Raw genomic sequence first — 9,553 nt, 5'->3', positions numbered from 1 at the left:
TCTCATTAGCATGTACCTCCCCCCAGCTTAACCCTTTGTGGTTTGAGAGGAGTCCTCAAATGACTGGTGTCCCAGTCATTACCGTCAATCATCTGCTTTATACTATAAAAGTTGTTGATCTCAACACGTAACCTATATTATATGCCCACGCCTAAGTATAAACAAAAAGTCACATGTGCAGAGCATGATTTTTCTGGGTCATCAATGTTTTTAGCTTATGCTATATTAGCATGACTGTGTGCTGCAACAGCCAGCTTCTGCAAATGATTCCAAGACTATGGGAAACAACAACTTCCAAGAAAGTAAGTCACATCAGTGTGGTCTGTGTCACAATTTGCAAGTACAGATTTCTACTGACTTTTCCTACTGTTGACAATGTAGCTGCTGAGAAAAACCTTTCTGAGTACCATTCTCACACAATTATTTAGGGACAATGTTGTATTCCAGCTTTGCTAAAAGCTACCTTTTAACCCAAACCAATTATATCTAGGATTATCTAATTTATTTATTTATTGGTTTCATTTATATTTATTTTTCCTGCTTACTGAGTAATAAAACCAACAACGGTGTCCCTCAGAAGCAACACATTGATTTTGGATTTCAAAATCCAAACTTCAGGTATGTTGGATTGCAACCCCCATCATATCCAGTCAGCATGGCCAGTCCATTCAGAGGGCACCAGGATGGGATGGAGTAGAATTCAATGCATATATGGTAGACTAATGGTTTTTAGTCTTGGTTCCCCAAATGTTGCTCCTTGGAGCCATGGGTCACCATAAACTGACAGGCAACTTGAAGGAATGCACACACATGTGTGTGCACACACACATGGCTAAAGTTTGAGTGTTGTATGCGACACTATGACTGGTGGTTGATCAAATACTCCTGTGAGACAAAGTGTTCAAATTGTATTTTTGACACAGCTAATAAAGAACATAGGATTCCTATCATACCCATGGGAGCTGTGTTAGCTGAATTATAGGCTTGTAGAGCTACCTAATCAGAAACTCCCAGTTCAAATCTTGTCTACATTATGATTTTATATAAAACTGTGCATGCATCTCAGCCGCAATCCCCAAGGAGGGGCAGGGAATGGAGATTAAAATCAATTTTGAGATAATATTGATTTTTCTGTTGTTGTTTTTGTTGTTTGCCTTCAAGTTGCTTCTGACTTATGGAGACCCAGTTGAACCTGTCACAGAGGTTGCTTTGTAAACTATCTCCACAGTGGATTTGCCATTGCTCTCCACTGAGGCTGAGAGGCTATGACTTGCCCAAAGTCACCCAATGGGTTTCTATGGCTGAGCAGGGAGTTGAGCTCTGGTCTCCTGAGTCCTAGTACAGCACTTAAACCAATACATCATACTGGTTCCTAATACTGACATATCTTATAGGACAGTTGCAAGGATTTATTTATGACACATGCAAAAAGCCAAATTGAAATCACTACCTTCCCTATGCATTTAAAAAAATTTGGTGGGAGTGGAGGTAGCGAGGAATTTCAAGCATTGTTTCAAAATGACCAGACAAATCTTTGGCTTCAGGTCTCTTGTAGTCACTATATTTGTCCTGCAAACTTCAGCAACCTTTATATATAGATAGAACAGCATTTCCCTAAGGGCAGGAAAACAGCAGCATGCCTGTCCCTTTCCGTAGAGGGCAGCGTGACCAGCACACATGTTAACCTATAATGGCACATTCCTTCTAAAAGCATCATCCTCTACATAAATAGAATGCATAACAAAGAGAAGCACTGGTGGGAGTTACTCTTCCTGGGTTGCAAACCAAAATGAAATTTTACATGATTACAAGGCTTGTCCACATTCCCTTTCATGAAATAGCTATCACAGCTTGTGCTTTATGAAGACTCTAGTGCGCAATCATGTTGCACATTTGACCCAATCTAGGAATCATAGTGAGAATAAAATAAAAGCGGGGGGAACAAATAAAGAAGATGCTGGATTGTGGGGAGAAAGGAAGTGTCTTTCTTTGTTGAAACAATGTCCAATCCTCTGCAAGTTTTGATGGCTATAACAATCCTTCCTTATTATTAGCATACAATCATCTTGATTATAACACAGTCATAAAGCAATAAGAAAAAACTGTCCTCTTGGTGGTTCTGAAAATAATAACATTTGTAAGGTGTGTATGCATGTACATTTGAAATATTTATATCTCATTCTTTATTGTGGGATCTTAGGGTGATATGCAATACAGGCAATTAGAAACACTTTCAGATTAAAATCAATAATAATTCAAATAAGATTAAAACATATTAAACAAGACAACAGGTAAAACAAATTTAAAAGCCACAACAAATTCAAAACATGTAAATGTAGTCTATGTGGGGTGAAAATGACTTGAACCAGGAAGGTCAATGGGATAGCTCTCCTTCACATCTTTTCATCAGAGTAGGTCATCAGTGAGAGCCACAAAGGTTCATTTCAATGCTGTGCCTTGGTCTGAAACCAGGTTGAAATGAGTCCAAATAAATATAATTAACTTGGATTATTTTGTAAATTACTAGATTTCTTTTCCCCACCTGCACCTCAAATCTGGGTAAAATTAGTATTATTATTTTTCCTGATTCTTGCAGCAATAAACTCAATGTGACTTACTTTGAGTAAATTTGTATTACGTTGTCTGTCTGAGAGCTGCCTTGGGTCCCACTCTGGGAGAAAGGCAGCCTATTAAATAAATAAATAAATAAATAAATAAATGTTCTGTAAGTCTCATATCCCTTCCACAGGTAAATCCACCATCAACTCCCACAATCCCTGGTAATATAATTATTGTTATTAATTTATTTCTCATAGTAAAATATCTATATTCCATCTACATCCACACTTCTTAAGGCAATGATAATAATTAATCAAAATAAAAACAGTAAATAAAAAAGAGGATAACCCAATAGCTCAGAGCCAATTGGGTGAAGAGACATATTTTAACTTAGCCCCCAAATGAAGCTAACCTCAGTGCCAATTTTTGCCTATGCTTAGGAAGCTTTGGGACTAGTAGTTCTGGTGACAACATTTCAGACGGCGAAACAGAAACACTTTACTCTGTTCATCTACAGGTCTTGCACACACCTTAGTCCTATTCAGCCATTATATAATGTAAAGAAAGGAAACATCCAAGGAGGTGAGTGTTCTCTCTGGCTTCATCCGCACTGCAGGAATAATCTGGTTTGAGTTTGACACCACTTTAATTGCCATGGCTCAATGTAATGGAATTCTGGGTACAGTGGTGCCTCGGGTTACGAAAGTAATTCGTTCCGCGGCCGCTTTCGTAACCCGAAAAGCCTTCATAAGCCGAATTGCCATAGGCGCTAATGGGGAAAAGCCGCGATTCCGTGCGAAAAAGCCGAAAAAAGCACCAAAAGTTTTTTCGTATCCCAAAAAAACATTCGTAACCCGAAACAATAATTCCCTATGGGGTTTTTTCGTATCCCGAAAATTTCGTAACCTGGGTATTTCGTATCCCGAGGTACCACTGTACTGTAGTTTGTTGTATATAGTTCCACAAATTCCATAGCATTGAGTCATGAGAGTTAAAGTGGTGTCGAACTACATTATTTCTGCAATGCACATGCAGCCTTAATCATCATACATGAAAAAGCTGCTCTGTGGGTTCTCAGTGTGAACTGGAACCCTAAAATGCTACAGATAGAGGGAGGCTCTCCTTTTCTGACTGCATTTCTCCACATATAGAAGGTAATGAAAGAGGGACTGGAGACAGCACACTTCTCTCCTTAGATGTTTACTTAATTTGTAATACAGGGCCTCTGAGTGGGATTCTCTCTGAAAATGGGACTGGGCCAGAAAATCACTGTTGAGGATGACTGCTTCTGATTTGGCTCTAGCAAATCTCACAAGGTCTGGAAAACAGTTATAAAACTGCAGGGAAATACGTTTCCATAAAGCTCCTGAAGCATGAATTGTGGCTGCAGAGGTTTCTTTTCCTTATGGTATAATGGGGTACTACAGAACCAGTATAGTGAGCTGGTTTGAGTATTGGGTTATGACTGTAGAGACCAGATTTTTAATGAGGTGATCTTGGGCATGTTATACTCTCTCAGCTCAGAGGAAGTCAAAGACAACCCCCTTCCAAACCAGTTTTGTCAAGGTTGCCTTTTAGAATTGTCTTAGGGTTGCCATAAGTCAGAAACAACTTGAAGGCACACAACAACAAGAAGATTATAGCCTTGCATGGTCTACCACAACTCTGGGGCCCAGTAAACTACATTCCCCCCCCACACACACACATTTAGGTCTAAAGTACAAAAACCCCAGCCTCTGTTGCATCTTTTCAATCTGTTAAGAGCTCTGAAAAACTAAATGCTGAACAAATTGGGCAACACTGACTAAACTCGAAAGAAAAATATTTTAGCAATACTGTTTAGAAATACTTTTTTTTCATCTTTAATTTCAGTTTGTACAATGAAGGGTTAAGAAAAGTAAAAGAACAATTTTAACTCTTCATGATACGAATGGAAATCACAGATCAGAGACTTTAGCCAAAATAAAACCTCTTATTTTTGAAATGAAATGTTTTCTTTGAAGATGACCTTTTCCTGGCAAACCTCAGGGGAGTCTTATCATAACACAATTTAAATGCAGTTTCCTCTATATTTTTGGCCTGCAATTCATAAACTCACTTGATAACTTGGATTTTTCCACCAAAACCAATTTAAAGATTATGACTAAACTATGCTAGTAATCCAACACTGTACCCAAAAAGAATTTTGCCTATGAAAGTTGCTGTTCTCGCTTTGTTTTTACTATTCTGCTTGCATAATTTCTGAGGAAAAGTCAATGCAGATGTTTGGGTTTTTTTATTGGCAGAAACTATATACAAAATGAATCACTAAGATCCAAATATTTCTGTGGCTAAGTTGGTGGTTTTCAAACTATGTGCCTTGAAGGAGCCTCTTCCACACTCACTGGTTTTCTGAAGAAACTCTGAACATATGTCATGGAAATAGTGAACTTGTTAGAAGTATTTGTCACATCTGCTAGTTGTTGCCACTGTTTCATACAAATTGTAGGTACACTTTTGAACATAACTAATGCTTACAACCAAAGCTCATCAATTTGTACATTTTCCAATCAACTGTCCAATGCACAACTCAGTTTTGTTCAAGTCTACTCAGAAGGAAATCCCAGGGTACCTCTCTGGAAACAGATCCCACATGAAAACAGAGGGAGGACTGTATATTCAATGGCATCATAAAATGGTGTCCCTTATATAAAATGAGAAAAAACAAGATTTGCTTTTCAGATTTTGTGTGTGTGAAAATTTTTCAAACTGTGGATGGTTGAATCCATGGATGCAGAATCCATGGATGCGGAGGGCTGACTGTACTACATTACAAGTTAAAGTTATAACTTAATGAGGGAAAACTTCATTCTTTTTGCAGGTTAAGTGTATCTTTTCATTATTTTTATACTTCCCAAGTACAGACTTATGATGATGAAATGATGAAAAGAGGAACATTGCATGGTTCTGACTCGAGTACTGTCTCATGCTGCTGTGTCATGCTTTGCTGTGTGTGTTGAAGTGGTGATCACCACAGTTCAGAAGTAATAAATTACAAATAGTCCAGTTATCTGAAACTATTTCTTGGCAAACAAGAGTGTGATGCAATTAGATTTCAAAAGTAATCTTAAAACTAAGAGTAAAGTCATTTCAGTGGTGAGCCAACATGGTGTAGTGGTTTATGTGTTAAACTACAACTCTGTTGACCAGGGTTTGATTCCCCACTCAGCCACGGAACCCACTGTGTGAGCTTGCACAAGTCACATGCTCTCAACCTCAGAGGAAGGCAATGGCATACCTCCTCTGAACAAGTCTTGCCAAGTAAAGCCCATGATAGTTTCACCTCAGGGTTGCCATAAGCTGGAAATTACTTGAAGACACACAGTAACAACAAAATACTAACGAATAATGCATTCTAATTACTTTCAGAGGTTACTTGTGAAGGAATATTTTTGGAAGCATTTTAACGGGAATTTTTCATGTTTTATCCTCATCTTTTAATCAATCCTAAGATGTTTCTCCCTCTCGGAAAAGTAACATAAAATAATGGAAAAGTATCTACAGACAGCACAGGTCACCTTTCCAGCATTAGAGCTAATAGCAGCAACAAGTTACTTTTCAAACTCTTTAAGGAGTAATTGGAACAAACTCCCATTAAAAACAGCATTCCAAGCACTGGTGATGGTAGTGTAGACAATGAGTACATTTTTGTACCACATGGCCAGCAGCCAGGTGAATTTTTCTTTAAGTAGCCCAAATCTTAACTTTAAGAAAGTAAAGACTGGCTTTAAAAACAAATTTTAGATGTTATAGTAGCTACCATATTTGTGCGGGTAGAACTGGAACAAGTAATTGATTCTCAATCTCATTTTGAATGGAAAGAATTTGGGGCTTTGGGCATTTGCATAGACACTCTACATCACATATATCTTTTGTACATAAGAGTGGGATGTACATAAAAATCTGTTGCCTTACCCATACAGAATAGGTGACAACAGTGTACATGCAACTATTGCCAGAATCTTGCTATTTTTTTTTCTTATCTAAACGTGTGGATATTCATTTGTGAAAGCTTTTGAAATTTTGTGACTGTATAATCTCCAGTGAAATAATTGAAAGAAAGAACTGAAGCACAAAAGACAACCATGTTTTCAAAATGCAATCTTGCTTTGCAAAGAAGCAGAGAGGAATAATCATGTTCTGCAGTTCCTTTTATTGTTTTCCCATCCACGACCCACCTCACACTTCCTTATTCATCTGGCTCCCCCCCCCCCCCGATCTGCCTATTTCTTTTCTTTTTAAAAGACTGGTGTCTTGTCTTTAAATAAGATTGCAATCCAGGGATTGTTGTAAGAGGCTTTGGATTGTTGTGGCCATCACAATGAAAGCAGCTCCCATGGAATTTATTTTTATAAACCTGGTTAAGATCAAGCATGATGGTCTAATTTTAGTTTATTAAAACTAAATCAGAAGATGTGTTCTCCAAGGTCTTTGGAGATGAGAAGAATCCAGATATCTGTACTCAATGCTGGGAAAATGCCATATAAATAAAAGGGGATTAAGTTAGGATTTTCCTTTTTAAAGGTTTCAAAGAAGATGAGACAGATCATATTCAGTCCTATCCCCAAATCAAGGAAAATAACTCATTCTACATAATGTCACCATCCCAATAAAATTTAATAAAAAATGATGTAAGATTGCTCCAGGTTATTTTGAAATCACAATATGGCATTAAGTAGAAAGCTATATACCTCTATTCAAGAACCTCGATCCAACATTTCCCAGAACGCAGAGAAAAGAACTGATTCTATCATGGTTGCACATTTACACTACAGGCAAGGAAAGGATGGCCCACAGGCTGTGCATAGTCACACAACAGAACTTCATTTTTAAAAGCTATCTTTCTGTCTCTGTATCTATGCCCCACTCATCCCCAAAGCTGGGATTTAAAGCGGTTTACAGGATTAAAAAGTAAAACAACTAAAAACACAGGTAGGTAAAAAGTTTCATTTGCTTTCAAGTTATTAGCCCATCTTTGGAAGCATCCTGTTGAAGAGTGTTTAACCTCAACAACCTCAAAGCTAAATGGGGGAAGTTTATTTGCGTGCTGCTCTTTGCTTCGCCAGAAAGCCTCCCAGAATCATCTGTGAGTGCTTGCTTGCTATCACTTCATAGGACTAAGGCCCTAAGCTTGCAGTCCCAGCAGGACTGTGTTACTTACCTGGGCTGAGGGAATAAAACTGGGTTCTAATGGATGTGTAGTTCCACCACAGGTGGGTTCACCACTGAAGTGGTGACACCAAAAGGGGCAATGGCCTGTTCTTCTGCAGGACAGAAAGAGAGAAGATTGTTAATACCTGCCTGTGTGTGGGTCTGTATATGTGTAATATTTTCAAGCTGAGGATGCCTGAGTAATGCCTGTATCCATCAATGTGTGGTCCCATTCTGCCTAAAGGAGATAGTTGGAAGGCCCTTGTTAAAAAGGCTTCCCTGGACCCCACCCTGTGGGATAATTAATGGCTGGTCTCCTCCAATACCCCATTTTGGGGCATAGTTGTGGAGCATGTGGTGGACTCCCAGTTCCAGGTGTTTCTGGCCGAGACTGATTATCTGGTTGGATTTCAATGTCATTTCAGGCCTGGTTATGGGATGGAGACAGCTTTGGTTGTCTTGGTTGATGACCTATGCAACAAATTAGATAGGGGTATTGTGATCCTCTTGGTTCTGCAGGATTTTTCCACAGCATTTGATGCCATTGACCATGGTATCCATCTAGACTGCCTTACTAGGATGGAACCTAGAGGCACTGATTGTAGTGGCCCCATTCCTTCCTGGAGGGGAGAATCCAGAAGGTGGTGCTAGGGGACTCCTGCTCAACTCCTTAGTTTTATGGGCCACAGGAGTCTGTTTTACATCCCTTGCTATTTAACATTTACATGAAGCTACTGGGAGAGGTTACCCAAGAGTTTTGGGGTCAGTTGTCTCCAGTATGCTGATGACACCCAGCTCTATTATTCCTTTCCACCTAATTCCACGGAGGCTATAGTTTTTTGTGGGTATTTTGGGCTATGAAGCCTTGTTCTAGAAAAGTTTAATCCTGAAGTTTTGCCAGCTGAACCAGTCCCTGGAAGCTATAATGGACTGGATGAGGGCAAACAAGTTGAAGCTTAATCCAGACAAGATACAGGTGCTCCTGGTCAATTGGAAGGCAGACCAGGGAACAGGAATTTAACCTGAATTCAAGTCCCCCTGAAGACACAGGTCCACAACTTGGATGTACTACTGGATTCATCCCTGGCTGATCATGTTTCTACCATGGATAAGAGTGCATTTGCACAGTTAGTATGCTAGCTGCACCCATTCCTTGGGATTGCTGACTTGATTGCAGTGACACAAGCCTTAGTTACCTAAAAAAAAAAAAACATATCCATACAGGGATGTAGCCAGGATTTTAGGAAAGGGGGGGGGGTCCAGACTAAGTGCCACCATTATAATGGGGCTTGGGTGCAGTGGCGCAGCAGCACATACCATTCACTTTTCTAATGGAAAGGGGGGTCTGGACCCCAAGGACCCCCCTTTGCTACATCCCTGATCCATAAAATAAGCTGTAACAGGATTTCTAAGCATTTGCGCAATATAAGCCATACCCCGAAAATAAGACATAGAAGATTTTTCATACTTGACTCCATTGCTGCGAAAACGTCCTCCAAACGACCCTAAAAGGTGGGGGAAGAGCCTGTGTCTGAAAGCTAGGCACGCTTGCTGAGTTTGTGTTCATAGGAAATCTTCTCCCAGGAACGATTCAGGAACACAAAGGAGGGAGGCACATTTCTATGGTGATTCAGCAAGCGTGCCTGGCTTTCAGACACAGGCTCTTCCCCCACCTTTTAGGGTCGTTTGGAGGACGTTTCAGCAGCAATGGAGCCAGGTATGAAAATCTTCATAGTGATAGGCCCAGCGTGGAACAGAAGGTGGTGAGAAGGGAGCAGAAAGATTGGGGCCAATGGTTCTAAAG

Source organism: Sceloporus undulatus, chromosome 1 (assembly GCF_019175285.1).
Source record: "Sceloporus undulatus isolate JIND9_A2432 ecotype Alabama chromosome 1, SceUnd_v1.1, whole genome shotgun sequence".
Lineage (NCBI taxonomy): Eukaryota > Metazoa > Chordata > Lepidosauria > Squamata > Phrynosomatidae > Sceloporus > Sceloporus undulatus.
The sequence above is the reverse complement of the archived record's forward strand: the minus strand, read 5'-3'. Positions refer to the sequence as shown.